This window comes from Canis lupus, chromosome 5 (genome assembly GCF_003254725.2).
Source record: "Canis lupus dingo isolate Sandy chromosome 5, ASM325472v2, whole genome shotgun sequence".
NCBI lineage: Eukaryota > Metazoa > Chordata > Mammalia > Carnivora > Canidae > Canis > Canis lupus.
Genome location: NC_064247.1, coordinates 79,304,383 through 79,317,996, shown reverse-complemented (window position 1 = coordinate 79,317,996; position 13,614 = coordinate 79,304,383). Strand labels below are relative to the sequence as shown.

At 41.9% G+C, this 13,614-nt stretch overlaps 1 long non-coding RNA gene across 1 annotated transcript; it reads right to left on the bottom strand.

The window, feature by feature from the left end:
- Positions 1-811: 811 nt before the first annotated feature.
- LOC112646566 (uncharacterized) lies at positions 812-5,107 on the bottom strand. The gene is made up of 3 exons (XR_003127695.2): positions 4,970-5,107; positions 2,467-2,655; positions 812-1,717 (listed from the first exon to the last, which is right to left on the bottom strand). It is a non-coding gene; the product is annotated as an uncharacterized LOC112646566 (long non-coding RNA).
- Positions 5,108-13,614: the final 8,507 nt, after the last annotated feature.

The window sequence follows — 13,614 nt, the reverse complement described above, 5'->3', positions numbered from 1 at the left end:
ATCAAGGAGGAGTCGCTTGACAGGAAGAGGGGACCCCAAGAGTGTAAACCCTCGCCGTCCCTCCTACATGGGCGATGGGCACACTGTGCCTAGAAGGACGCCTGCTCAAGCACTCGAGCATGTGCAAGGGAGCACAGCACAATTGGAAACACAAAAAAAATGAAAGCGATTTTGGCACCCCTGCCGTGTGTGTATGAGAAGTCCCGAAAGGTCTATTTTTGTTTCACAGGTTCAGTTTTATGACCCTCTCTTGTCTGTTAAGTCAGGTCTGCAGGAATTTAAGAGCCAGACACAAAAGCAAGAATTTAGTACTTTTTGCCAGTTGGTTTAGGTTATTTGAAATATAGCCTAGTATATTTTCCACACTAGGCTGCTGCCAGATAGAACAGAGGAGGGAAGTGGTTCCAAGAGCCTGCATCCTCAGATTTTTCAACCTTTGAAGAATTGAGGGAGAGGAGTGGGGATTCTACTGCAGGCCCCGTCACTTAGTGCCACGTTGTCTGCAGCTCTGGCACACTGCCCCCTGTCTCCAGATAGCCCCTCCACCTGCCTTATAAAACCCCAAACAGAGGGACCTTTTACAAATTCCTAAGGCTCTATCTGAAAACTATTTCCTCTGGGGTAAGGTAAGAGCAGAATAATTACTACCCCTGCGTTTTTCATCCCGATTTTATTGTGGCTATTATTTTCATCAGTGTTAGAGGTTAATATCCCTATTTTTCCCCTCCACTGCCTAAATATAACTGGGGCTCAGCACACAGCCAAACCAGGTAGCAGAGGAAATAGCATTGCCACCAAAAGAGGTCTGGATTAGTCCATCTGAAATGAGGGTTTGGGGCCCTAGGGTAAGAATTGCCCTACTGCAGCTGATAGCAGATAGATTTAAACCCATAGTATTTCTTTTCTCAGCTGAGAGGGGTCGGGTTAAAAGATCCAGAAGGTGAATAGAGCATGAAACGATGCGCTTATGTAACTATATTGGTGCTACAATAGAATGCATCTCTAAGAATAAAAGCATCCGAGAACCATTTTTAATAGGAAGAAGGAAAAGCGGGCGCTTCAGTTGAGCATCCTTAAAGAACTCTCTGCAGGCAAAGCAGGGTTGAAGGTGCTTCACTTAAGGGAGCGTGCTAAACTTGAGGAGGATATAGTCAACTGCCCTTTCCCAGAGAAGTATCTTTAAAATTAACTTGCCAAAATCTGGTGTTTTAAATCCGGTTTGTCCCTGGGCTCTGTCTATACTCAAAGAAGAGAAATGGGGACGAGGGCAAGCATGTAAACTGGATGGGGTGCATTCCAAAGGCTAGTGGAGGATTCTAGTGGAGGTGCTACCTGGACTTAGGTCCAGGCACTGGCAGCGGAGGGAAGTAAATGCACATGAGATAAGTTTTGGAGGCAAAACCTATAAGGTGTACCTACATATTGAATGTGATGAGGAACAATTAATACACGGAAGTCAAGAATCCGTTGTATCCATTCACTGGATCCTTAGAGATCCAAATGCTTCCTTAGAGTTCCAAAGCCGTTTCCACTAAACACCACTGTCCAGCTCTCATCAACTGGGGTCGCGCGTAGTCACCATCTGTGGCTTGGTGACGTGCCCAGGTGCTTTTCGTGCAATCAGTGCCTCCAGCTGTGGAGCTCAATGGCGCATGCCTGTGCCCTTCCCAAACGGTACCTTCTTCGGAGGGCATGTGTGGAACAGCATCTTTATTCCCTAGAATCAAGCATCGTCAGTGAGCACAGTGATAGCAAGAAGATTTGGTGTGGGGTGAGACAGATGTTTACGTGTACAAGGAACAGAGCATATGAGTCTTGGTTAGAATTCCTCTGGGCCACCAAACTCAGGAACCCTGGGGGGTCATGGGGGTGACCACTGTAAAGTCAGCTTGGACGGTGAGGGCAGCTTGGAGGCCGTGAGAGGGCCGAGCTCACATTTCACTGAATACTTAGTGAGTCTGTGCCAGTGCCAGGCAAGGCCGTGGGGATTTTGTAGTGAATGAAATAGGCAGTGTCCTCTCTTTCCTGAATTGCTTTTGGAGAGTTTTGGCCCATGAATCGAAGGGGGAAAGAATCAAAGTGAGAACAGTTAAAGCTCAGGATCTTTTCCATTTTAAGGAGGGTTGTTCCATGGAATGTTAGAGTCTCCAGGAACTTAACTCTAAACCCTCTTCTCCATCTACATTAACTCCCTAAATATTTTCATCCACTGCCATAACTTTAAATACGATCCGTGGGCAGATAACACTCAAATGTGTATGTTAAGCCCTTCTTTCCTCTGAGTTCTAGATATATATCACCAAGTGGCTCGTCAGCACTTCTGCTTCAATGCATAAAAGCAGCTTAAACTGAATGTGGGCAAACTGAACTCCTCATTTTCTCTTCCAAAGTTGGTGCTTAACCCTCTTGGTAAAATCTACCACCACTTTTTCTGTTCCTTCAGCTGCAAACAGAGGGTTCTGTTACCTACACAGCAAAGCCACCAGCAGTTCTGCAGGTTCTCTTCAAAGTGCCCTCCTACCCACTGCTTATTCCTCCCATTTTGCACGCTCTTGATCCTGGTGTAAGCATGGTTAGCTCTTGCCCCCTACTTCATTAGTCTCCTTCCTTTCCTCCATTGTCCTTGTTTCCGGTGTCAATTTCCTGCTTGGAAGCCTGGGAAAGTATAAATCAAAAAATGTTTTAAAATGCAAAGCAGAGCCTGGCTCTTCTGCACTCAAAACCCCATCCCATGGCTCCCGTCCTTCTCATGCTCTATAAGACCAGACAAGTCTAGTCTGTGCCTCGCTCCCACCTCCATCTCTTTGACATCTTTTTCCACAAGAAGGAGCTTTAGTTTCAGGTGAGTGAAGTCTAAGTTTCATGGGCCCTCATTTGGCACAGGTCCTTTCTGAGATTTGAGAGGGTCCCTGAGCAGTTTTATATTAGGAATTTTATTTTCTGTGTCATAATTAAAGGGTTCCCCAAACTGCATACGCTTCAAGCCTTACGAAACCTGGTTTCACCTCTTCTGGCCCTCTCCCGCTTTCTTCTCTCCAGCCCTGTCAGCCGCCCTTACTGCAGCAGACATGGCAGGCTCATTCCTGCCTTGTGGCCTTGGCCCTCACTCTTCTTCCAAAGCATCACCTGGTTCACCCCCTCCCTCTGCTCAGGTGTCTGCTCACATACCTCCTTGTGAGAGAACCCTTCCCTGATGGCTGCCTCCCTGCATGCCCTGCCTCTTTCCCCTCTTTACAGCTTTCCAAAGACGTTAGTATATATACTTGTTTGTCTATTGTGTATTGATTGTAGATTGTTTGTTGTGTTGATTGTATATGTTGTGTTATCATTCACTAGAATAGAAACCACAGATGGATGAGGACTTTCCCTGGTTCACTATTTATTCCAAGATCCAGGAGCAGGGCCTGCCTATAGTCAGTGGTCAGTGAGTGCTATCTGGATGAGTGAAGGCAGGGACCAGCTATTCACCATCTTCTTTGAGAAAAACTTTGATGAGAACTGAAAATGTATACAAGGGAGAGAAGAAATGACTGCCTTGTGGTGAGGTCTATAGAACATAAAGAAGGGGAAGCAGTAGGGCCCAACTTTCTGGAGCAGCACTGCCCTCTAGAACTTTCTGTGGTGATGAAAACATTGCATATTTGTGCTATCCGATAGACACTAGCAACTGTGGCTTGAGCACTTGGAAGTTAGTGAAGCTCAGGAAACTGAATTTTAAATGTTATTTGATTTTAGTTCATTTTATTTCAGTTAACATATTTGATTAATGTCATTAGCTTTAAATAGCCACATGTGGCTAATGGCTACCACATTGATCGGTGTAGGTCTGGGGACTCAGAATCCTTTATCTGGGATAGCAGGATATAGCCAGATGCCGGAGCTGAGACCAAAACCAGGTACTTCTGATTTTAGAGGGAAAACAGTGCTCTCAGATCACCACAGAGAGGAGTGACAGGGTGTAAAACGGGCATGTTCTTCAAGCTGCCTTGAGATCCTCTAAAAGCAGGACTTTTTTTACTAACAGTGTCTGATAGTTAGCAATCATTAGATTTCTTTTTTTTCTTTTCTTTTCTTTTCTTTTCTTTTCTTTTCTTTTCTTTTCTTTTCTTTTCTTTTCTTTTCTTTTCTTTTCTTTTCTTTTTTCTTTTTCTTTTTTTTTTGCGATTAGCCAGACTGGATGACTTAGAAACACACACACACCACAGAAGGTTTGGTTTGAACTAAAAAGGCCAGGTGACTTGCATCGATTAGAAATAGGATCTGCCCCGGAAGGATGAGAAGCGGTCGCAATGAATACACAATTTCATACTCAAACATGGATGCAAGCAGCCAGATCCAAATGAGAGCAAGACTCCTTAACTGCAGAGCTGGTGTCTGAGAAACACCTAAGATGAAGAGCGAATGACAACTAAATAGGGTTTTGCATGGCACCACCAATCCTATTTTTGCGTGAAGGGTGTATGGCAAGGGGATCAGGTGGGCAATTGCATTGTTCAGCTCACCCGAACAGATTCTAACCACATCTGGAAAGTCAGCTGTGGTTCACATCCCCACAGTTTAAGAAGGAAATAAAATGTAGAGGAAATAAAAGAAAGGCCACAAAAATGATAGAATGTTGGAAGAGCAAACTCGAGTGGTCTGACATAAGAAGTAATTTATATCCTCCCAAAAGAAAGGCTTCTATGGAGGAAGTGACCGCAGTCTATAAATACCTTCAAGGTAACCATAGAAATGAGAGAGAGGGATTAGTCACCATTTTCTGGGATGGCAGGACCAGGAGCCATGGCCTAAAGCTAAGAAAGAAAAAGTATTGTAGCCATTAGTTAAAAAAAAAAAAATTCTTTTAGGCTATAAGGACTGGACAGGATAGAACTCTCACGGGAAGGAAGCCAAGTCCTGTCACTACACTTAGAAGCTGATCGAATGAGATAGTAATGGAAATAAAAGGAACATCAGACTAAGGACTTACTATGTCCTGTGAAATAATTGGTCTGATAGGTCCGGAAATCTGCCCTTGGCCGTGGCCCACGCACGAGGCCTCAGAGAAAGGTAAAAGCTCCACACACTGTTCCTCCAGACATGCTGAAGCCAGGCAAATGAGGAGAAGTTTCTCCTGACAGTTGTTTTAAACCGGCCCCAAGTTTGAAGTTTTGTGCATTGTGACCACATATGGCCCACACCCTTACATCTGGATTTTTGGTTTATCTGACTGGCTCTGCTGTGGGAGCTGGGCTGAGAAGGGCCGTGATGCCGGCTGTCAGAGCACCATCCTCAGGCTTCCTCCTTCAGAGAGGATTGTGCAGCACCGTGTACAGCCTTCCAGGATGAAAGTCTGGCTTTGTCTGATCCATGTGCACAAGGCAGGGTAGTGGCTCTGTTAGTAACGATGATCAAAATGCTCAAGTTCCCTCTTGCCTTTCTTGGAGGAGTTTTATAAATTGATCTCCCTTCAGTCTTCCCATCATGCTGGGGTGTTATCACCCCGATCTCTTAGCATTCTAAACATTGGAGTTCCAAGGAGCTGAAGAGACCATATCATCTTCTTATATTTTTCACAGTGAGAAAACTGAAGCCCAGAAATATCAAGTGAAGTGCTGTAGGTCGCACAGCCAGTGAGGGGCTGACCCGGATTCCTTTGTCTTCTACATTACGACGTCCTGCCTTGCAAGGGGAGAGATGCATCCACCCATTCAATAAATAATTTCTGTCTCTTATGATATTATGGCACCGTGTTAGATTCAGCAGCTCTGTTGGGGGAGGAGTTGAAATATGGATCATGCATAGATTCTAGCTTCCAAGATGATCATCTCCAAAGCACAGTTGCCTATACCAAGGAGTGCACGATGCAATCTGAAGGGTATCAGAAGGAAATGTTGGGGCTCCTGTTTTTGAAAAATGTCTGTTTTGTGTAAGTTCTATGGTGTAAATAATAATGCAATGTTAGATTATGTGTGTGTGTGTGTATGTGTGTGTATAACTTATAAATGAAATAAACATACATTTATTGGGAATGAGCAAGCTAACATTTTACAAATTGATTTAGGATGGATGGATGTAGCAAGATTAAACTCCTGTAATTATAATGGCAGGGAGCACAGTGATGCTGTTGGATGACTGAGGACCCAGAGGAAGGATGTGGCGGGATTAAGCAGAGCCTTGAGGAGGTGATGTTGGAGCTGTCCTTTGAGGGATGGATAGCGTTTGATAAGGTAGAAGAGACAGAGGAAATGAAGAGTTTCCAGTGTAGGGAGAAGGAGCCTCACGGCGGGAAGATGGGCATTCTCTGGGGATTATACAGGAAACCCGAAGTAGTTCTTGTTGGCTGGACATTCAGGATAAGGAAATGAAATAGCAGTAAATAAGATTAGAAAGGCAGACGTGGGTTGTATTGTGACAGGTCTAAATGTTAAGGTCTGCCTTGACTACTTACCAAAGTGGTCCTGTGGGAACCAAAATGGAAGTGGGTGAATGAGAGCAACGGTTTCCCAAGGGGATTTGGAGGAGCTGCTTTGCAGGGAAGAGTCTTTCTTGGCTAAGAGTAGAAAGGAAGATTGTGTACAAGGTCACAGATGAGGAAAGGCATGGGGGGCGGAGAGGAAGGGTCTCATGCTTCTGGGAGACCATGGCAAAGGTGTGGATGTACATCGCTGCAACAGGGAAGTGAAAACTGTGGACCAACGATTTAATTTACTTCAATCCATCTTCTTGATCAGGGTGACTCATAATCCTAACTCATGACCAATACACCCAACTCCACCTTAAGACCTCTGGTCCCTGAGGACCCAGGGTGGCCATCACTCGAGACTGGCACTCTCTCTGTCTTGCGCTTGTCTGCAGAGTGCCCAGGAGGAAGTGTTCTTATAAAATCATTGCAGCATTTGATGGTGGTCAGGCCCCCTCAAGGGAGGGTGATGGGAGGACGGACTGAAGAGAGAGAAGAGCGTTTGCTCCTGAAAGTATGGAAGACGGCTCCTGGACACGTGGCAGATCATGGACACCTGCAGCAAGGCGGGGCTTACTACACAGTCTATCACAAAAGCATTTTTAATGTGATTTTTATTTGTACATGGAGACTGAGGAGGTTACGGGTCATTTCTCATTTCTTTGCACACACTGCTTTTCTTCCTTTTCTTTCTTCTTTAGCTGCTAGTTTGAAAAACAACTCTTTGGTAAGGCAAAGCTGTGTCCTTATCACATTAATGTCTGTCTCGCCTTCTCCAGAAAGTAAGCTCCCTGAGGGCAAGCTTTTTGCTTTTTGGATTTTGTTTGTTTTGTTTTAATTTCTTTTGTTACTTGCTGTATTTCTAGTGCTTAGAACGATGCCTGGCACATAGTAGATGCTCAATGAACATTCCTTAAGTAAATGAATGTGTTTGCTGTTAGTGCAGGTGATGTTTGTTGACCTATAAGGGTCTCAGGGTAAGCCAGCTAGAAAGTTGTGCCAGAAGGTAGAAATTCTTACAATGGGTTGCTTGGCTTGTTGATTACTCAGCCCAAAATCCATGTCATATTAGGTGGACAGGTGGTTAGGAAGTAGAACCTTCGACTCTGACCCTTCCCACCTTTGTCTCCTGTTCACGGTGGGGGAACGTCTAATAAACATGAAAACCTATTCCACATGAGCTTTTTATTTTCACCAGATTACACTCTTCACCCCTTGTGTCCTGCCTGTGCCTTAGTTGTCAGACTCAAGTATAGAAATCTCACCAGGTACCTCTGTGAAGAGCCTCCTAACTTGAAGTTGCCTTTTAGAATCAAATGACCCCTGAGATCTAAAATGCAGTGTTCCCCCTGTGTGTCCTACTCAGATTTTTATTGCACATTTATGTGGACATTTTCAACTGTACTTTTTGCATTTAAGAATTTGAAGAACATACAAGAGCTGGACACTGGAAAGGGAGTGGGAGACACCCTTATGTGGTAAAGATTGCTATTTTTTTAAAAAACGATTTTATTTATTTATTCATGAGAGACACAGAGAGGCAGAGACATAGGCAGAGGGAGAAGCAGGTTCCATACAGGGAGCCCGATGTGGGACTCGATCCTGAGACTCTGGGATCACGCCCTGAGCCAAAGGCAGAGGCTCAACCACTGAGCCACCCAGGCGTCCCAAGATTGCTATTGTTGTTAGTAGCGGTAGGTTTTCTTTAATGGTTCAAGTGAAGATGCCATTAAATGATGACCGTAGGGCCTATTAATAATATATTGTTAAATATGTTAATACATTATATACTATTAAATGGCCTAAATAACATCCCAAGTATTTAAAAACACAGTCTTCAAAACAGGTTCCAAGTTTGTTGATTGATTCTTTGCTTCAAAAAATTTCGAACTAGTATATTAGGGGTCATATAAGTTTCTAAGACAGTTAAGTTAATTTGTTGGCAGTCTTCTTCTTTTTTTTTTTTTTTTTAAGGCAAGTAATATACTGAATCATTTTGTTATCAGTTCAATGGTATTTTCATAGTGCAGTTATGGCTAATGAATTTGATTGCATTAGTAATCTTGCCAAATTGTGAAATACCTGATTTATTTGGCCAACATTTTCTGACTTGCTACTGTGACTCAAAGCAAGTATTCTTGCTGTTGTCATTTTCAAACATATTATTAAATCTACATTTATAGTAGAGAATTATTCCACTTAAAGCCCAAAGTGATCTTTGTTACAGGCTTTTAAGTCTTAAGGTTAAAGAATAGCATAAATTGTGTCTTGTGGTGAAATAATATTTATAATCCTACCTCATTTGCAAAGAACCTTTACATACATTATTATCTTACTATCTCCATTTTATAAAAGAGGGAACATGGACTCAAATATCTTGCCAAGAATCCAAGTGTCAAAGCTGAGTTGCAAACTTTCTTCTTGTGAAGCTAACTGTAATAGTCTGTAGAACACCTTAACACTTTGTTCCATTCTTTCTGCGTTCTTTGATTGTGAGGATGCGAGCATGATGTACCTAGAGTAACCCTGGATTTGTTATTGCAAACAGAAACTTTCTGAGATTCTAACTGTGTGAGCTTATGCTCCTGGTAAGCATTTCGGGGCGGGGGGGGGGGGGGGGCAGAGGGGAAATTATGACACCTAAGTGCCAGGTCTCTCCATGTTGGAAAGATTCTTATTTTTGACTGTTGGAGATTCATTACTTAGCAAATATCTGTTAAGTTCCTGTTGATTTTTCTAAAATGATTTTGATTTTTCTAACTCTTGCTTTTTGATGGTTCTGAATATCTACTGACTGTTTCTGTGTATGTTTGTGTGTATGTGTGTCTGCTTGTGAATCTATATGCATACCTGTCAGTTGGGTCAGCCAATTTCTATTCACTTGTCTGATTAACACATGTGGATGAATTATTTAAATAACCTGATTGTGGAATCACTTTTGATCACTTGTTGCTCTGGGTGTTCTCGTCTTGAGCAAACCTGATATATGCTGAACTCTGAGGTTTTCTCATCCTCTTGGCTTTCCCTGGGAGATTTATTTTACATCTCCACCCTGTTCGTATTCTTGCGGGTATGCTGTGGGAATCATTGGTTTCCATGATTCTCATCGTTGCTGCCACTACACTATGATATATCTGCTTTATACACGTCCTGAGGTTTCCACTAGCTATCAAGACTTGTTATTTAGGTGGCTTGCCTTTCAGAGTCATGTAACTTTGGGAAGTTGAGTTCTTGTACAAGGTCAATATGGCTAAATGCCATGATAGCTTTAATCAGATGCCTCTGCACACATGAGGCATTTGCAAATCCTCCCAGTCCTCATTCACAGACGCTGCTGGCTCTTCCTTTGTTCATAGTCTTTCATCTTCCCAGGACCTATCCCTACCTTCTGATTCATCATCAGAAGGGGACTCTTCATTTGTGACTGGTTTTATCTCAGTTCTCATGCAGCCTTACTTCTCATGGCTTCCATTTCAGCTCTAGTTAGCAGGAGTCTGTTCAGCAAGGCCCAGTACCATTTTGTTCTTTTACCCAGTTCTTGTCAGTACAGGATTGGGGTTTTTTTTATAGCGTTTCTTAACCATGTGTTCTTATCTCCTTCAGCAGTCGGATTGGTTGCAGATAGCAGTGTAGTATTCCTGTTTATTTTGATTGTGTCATTAATTAACTTTTTATGATTCTTACATTTGAGAGTGGACATCATAAACTAAATGTTTTGTTTAATCCAGTTCATTAGTACATAATTATTGACGGTTCTAGAAGAGTGTTGCATTACAACAAATTGAAGCAACAGTAATTTCTAACTTATTATCTTAAGAGTTGTGGAAGTCAGAAGTCGAAAATGGGTCTCACTGGGATAAAATCATTCTTTTCTGAAAAGTCCAGGGAAGAATCCATTTTCTTGTCTTTTCCAGTTTCTAGAGGCTGCCCACATTCTTAGTCCATCTTCAAAGCCAGAAATAGCTGGTCTAGTCTTTCTAGCATTGCGTCACTCTCACTCTGGTTTTTCAGCCTCTCTCTTCCACCTCTGTGATTACATTGCTCCCCCCATCCCCCATAATCCAGAATAATCTCTGTATCCTCAGGTCATCTGATCAGCCAACTTAATTCCTTCTACAGCTGTAATTATCCTTGGCCAGGTAACAGCACATTCACAGTTTCTGGGGATTAGGGTGTGCACGTAATTCTGGGGATAATTATTCTGCCTACCACACGTGGTGATAAATGATAACTAAGCCTTGAGAACATTATTCTCGTGAATGATATGACATAACTACTTTTTAAATTTACATACCTAAGTTATCTTTTGCCTTTGGAGCTGTAGCTATGCACTGCAGAGAAAATTCTGTTGACTACTGGGGCCAAACAAATGTGTCGAGAGGGAGCGATTCAGAAGGATAGGGGTCACAGGCAGTAACCTTGGTGTTCCTCTGTTCTCAACCATGAGTGTATTTGTAGGATAACTGATTTGTTCATCTATCAGAAAATTTCCAGGAAAATATTTGTCCTTTTAAATATGCTGTAGCTTTAGAAGCAGTTTCAGTGATTGAAAAGGTAAAAATTTTCATTTCACATTTTAAGTCACTTTTAGCTGTAATAGGTTTTTGGATTGTCACTGATTTTCTGTCTTTATAGAAAACCAAATAGCTGCCTGATTTGGAACTCCTGAGTATAAATATAGATGCTCATGCGCATTAAAATTTGAATAAGAATGGTAGCATGGTGCTATTAATTCTGTAAGGATTTGATGAATTTGTATAATATACTGTACATTACAAACTAACATAACACTATTACGAAATGTCATTATGACATTTTCCAGGTTATATTTTTCAATCAATATAAAAGAGCTCATTAGGGGCCTAGTGACTTGGGATGGTTTGCTCGGTGGCTTGCTGATGTATTTAAATCTTCACAAAGTTTATAATGTAAGACAGTGAGGCACAGCATGGGAAAATAGAAGCTTGGCCTCTAGTTCTGACTCTGTTTTAACCAGCTGTGTAACATCAGGACATTTCTTGATAATTATGGGCCTCAGATGGCACATCTACCAAGTGTCAAGGTTAGTGAAGAATTTTATCTAGGTTCAAGGGCAGGAGTGCCAGACTTAGCAAATAACAATGCAGGGTGCCCAGTTTAATTGAATTTCGGATAAACAATGAATAGTCTTTAGTATATGCCCCAAATATGGAGTGGGGCAATGTAGTAAAAGCTATACATTGTTTATCTTAAATTTAAATTTGACTAGTCATCTTGTATTTGTATTGACAAGATAAAGTGTTTTCAGATATGTGTGCTGTCATTCTTCCCTCCATCAACTGGAGGAGACATATTTCCTACAGTGTGGGGTCCAGCTTTCAATTTCTCTCAATTTCTTACAATGTTACAAATAGTCCCTACCAGTCGCTTAGAGTTGGCATGGATGATAAAATCCAAGCTCAGTAAATATTTATGGAATGGAAGAGTACTGGCATCCCTAATTTAATGTTATCTTCATTTTATTTCTCAAGTTTGATAATTCTAAAACATTTAAAGTAGGTACGAATAAAGACAAACAGTAGATGTGTGTTAATACCGAATAGCACAAGGTTATGTGCAAATTGTTCAGAGATTGGTTTGAGTGTGGATCTCAGAAAGGATTAAGATGATATTCAGTATTTCTCTTTTTCTATTGAAAGCTTGAAATGGGGGTGCCTGAGTAGCTCAGTCAGTTAAGTGTCTGCCTTCGGCTCAGGTCATGATTCCAGGGTCCTGGGATTTAGCCCCACGTCGAGGAGGGAACCTGCTTCTCCCTCTCCTTCTCTCCCTGCTTATGCATGCTCGCTCTCTCTCTCTCTCTCTCTCCCTCTCTCTCTCTCTCTCTCTCTCTGTCAAATAAATAAATAAATAAAATCTTTAAAAAAAAAAAGAAAGCTTCAAATGGAAGATAGGATTTCAGGTATACCTTGGATTTGAAGTATGATGTACTGGACCATCAGAGGAATTGGGCTCAGTACATTTATGAGGTATTCTGCTGGATGTTTTTTAATTTGCTTCCATATCTGGTCTTCTCCCTTCAGCTTTGTGCCTTAGGAGGCCAACCAGCATATACCATATCAGTGGGATCACATGCTTTATGGTTTCCAGTTGGATTTGGTAACTCTAAATCAAGAGACTGGAGGAGAGTGAGAGGAGAACAAGAGGGTATTTACTTCACATTAAGTGTCCAGAGGTTGGCTGTATTCCTTTTAATGAAGAGCTCAGATCCTTTCTGGCACATTCTTCCTAAAGCTCTTATTCCCAGATTAAGAAATGATTCCCTCTCTGTGCCTCTTCAGATCTAGGGGCAGTTGCTAGGCCTAAGGTTCTGTGTTCTTGTTTCCCTAAATCCTGCTCTCATCTTTATAATTAGTTTCTTTTTTTAAAAAAAAGATTTTATTTGTTTGTTTGTGAGTGCGAGAGAGAGCATGAGTCAGGTGAGGGACAGAGGTAGAAGCAGACTCACCACTGAGCACAGGGAGCCCAGTGCGTGTCTTAGTCTCGGGACTCCGGAATCATGACCTGAGCTAAAGGCAGACACCCAACTGACTGAGCCACCCAGGCGCCCTATAATTAGTTTCTGTATTAAACTCTCCTCAATTAATCATTTTGAGTATGTTGTCTGCTTCCTGGGAGGGCCTTGACTGGTACCTGTGGGTGCAGTTATTTGCTGATTATATGAGAGTGTGGGGCTCACAGAGCTTAAGTCACTTGTCCAAAGTCATATAACTCATAAGTGGCAGAACTGGGACTCAGACCCAATATCTTCAAGTGAATTTGAAAGAAATAAGAGAGAAAGGAATGGATGTTGGGAGATCTATGGGGAATCTTGTTATGGTCTTAGAAATAAGGAATATATTTTTCTTAATTGCCCTGGAAAGTATTCTAAGGAAACAAACCTACATCACTATCCATTATATCTCTCTTTTATCATTCTAGGAAAGTCAGAATAACAATCCTACTCATGTGCCTATTCTTTATTAATCTTTCAAAAAATGGCAAATCAAATAAAGATTTATAATCCTTAGCCTAGTACTCTGTACTCTAGAACATGCTGCTTCCAGCACCTTCTACCTATCTTCATCACTTTTCTTGAAGTCCAAATAACTCTGATTTTTAAAAAAGATGATCTTTCTGTAGAGCATGAAGGTATT